This window comes from Papilio polytes, unplaced genomic scaffold (genome assembly GCF_000836215.1).
Source record: "Papilio polytes unplaced genomic scaffold, Ppol_1.0 DF821654.1, whole genome shotgun sequence".
Classification (NCBI taxonomy): Eukaryota; Metazoa; Arthropoda; class Insecta; order Lepidoptera; family Papilionidae; genus Papilio; species Papilio polytes.
In genome coordinates, this window is record NW_013527550.1 from 280 (window position 1) to 1,276 (window position 997).

The window sequence follows — 997 nt, forward strand, 5'->3', positions numbered from 1 at the left end:
TGCCCGCGCTCGTCAACCTGCTCGCCGCTGAACATAACTTTGATATGGTAACATACGCTAAATTTTCTTCAGATAGTAAATCCATTTAATTTATAATTCATCATAGAAAAATCTGTCGACGTATGTCGAAGGTATAAAAAATCTCTAGATAAAAGATCATTTTTCGCTGTTTTTCTCTACCTCAGTTTTCTAAATAAACACAGCAAATATATGTTTGTCGGCGTAAAGAGCAGTTTGTAGAATTAAATTCCAAAGGTAGATCATTTACACGGTAACGATCTTCCATTGTGGGCTTGCGTGTGTCGGAGACAATTAAAATAACAATCGCGTAACAATAGAAAAACTATCTTTAGTTGACCACCATCTTAATTGATAACTTCACATCACTCTCTAATCGCATTGCAAACATTTACAGAGATTAACCAATTAATTTTATTATAACAAAGCACATTATTCCACCATTCAATGACAACTGCCGTCAGTCATTCTATCGTCGTCTTCACATCTATCATACACGATGCACATTCAGCCAGTACTCAAAATTATTAGTTGCCAGTACATTAATCGTTCAAAAATAACAATAATTACAGCCCGTTATATTTAAGATTTTCCTATATTAGATGTTAATATGTGTTGTACGTCAGATGAACCACGCGTGCCGCGCGCTGACGTACATGCTGGAGGCGCTGCCGCGCAGCAGCGTGGCGGTGGCGCTGGCCGTGCCCGCCTTCCTCGACAAGCTGCAGGCCATCACCTGCATGGACGTCGCAGAGCAGAGCCTCACCGCGCTCGACATGCTCTCCAGGAGGCACTCCAAAACCATCCTGCAGGCGGTAAGTCGCTACATTACCCTACCCACAACTTGTATTTGCTGTTGCATTTTTTATACCACACGGACGGAGTCGCGGGCGAAAGATAGTATTCTATACATATAATAAAATTGGAGTGTTTGTAATATCTTCAGAAAAATTCTATATTTCGGGAAGATTATGTATCT